The sequence below is a fragment of the Penaeus monodon genome, chromosome 23 (assembly GCF_015228065.2).
Source record: "Penaeus monodon isolate SGIC_2016 chromosome 23, NSTDA_Pmon_1, whole genome shotgun sequence".
NCBI lineage: Eukaryota > Metazoa > Arthropoda > Malacostraca > Decapoda > Penaeidae > Penaeus > Penaeus monodon.
Genome location: NC_051408.1, coordinates 7,417,391 through 7,418,071, shown reverse-complemented (window position 1 = coordinate 7,418,071; position 681 = coordinate 7,417,391). Strand labels below are relative to the sequence as shown.

The 681-nt window shown below is 40.7% G+C and overlaps 1 protein-coding gene across 1 annotated transcript in view; it reads left to right on the top strand.

The window, feature by feature from the left end:
• LOC119587766 (rhodopsin-like) overlaps positions 1 to 681 on the top strand; it is a gene marked incomplete in the record, with an annotated part of 44,239 nt that overhangs the window by 41,734 nt on the left and 1,824 nt on the right.

The following is a 681-nucleotide window of genomic DNA, read 5'->3' as shown; positions in this document are numbered from 1 at the left end:
GGCATGTTTATGGAGTGTCTAAATACACAGGTATATATTATTTTCTATTATGTATGTTAGAATATCATTGAAGATGCTCGTGATCATAGGTATCTAATTAACAGCATGTAAATTAATCAAAACCACTATATACCTTTATTATATCAAGGTACCTTACCTCAAAAACACATACACAATGCATCTCCAGCATAACTATACAAACCTACATATCCGCACCAAACACTGTCATACATAATAGTTACACACTCAGGTACCTATATAAAATGCGCCAAGACCCCTAACAAGGGATTCAGGACACTAACACCAAAACCATATCACGGAATCATTTGCACAGAATCCAAAACCCAACCACGAAATCCAGAATGTAATTTTTAAAATATCGGAGTTCTGAGCACACAACCCAGAACCCTAGCAAAGGATTCAGAACCAGAACCTCAAAACAGAACCAAGGATCCTAACACCTTAACCAGTATGCTAATACAGAATCCTTCCACACAATCCAGAATCACAAGCCAAACACACGGTCCAGAATCACAAGCCAAACACACGGTCCAGAATCACAAGCCAAATACACGGTCCAGAATCACAAGCCAAACACACGGTCCAGAACCCAACCTTTATACCCGGATCCCAGAAGAGAACAGGGCTGTGCTAATGCCATCCCGAGAGTGGCTGCAGCGA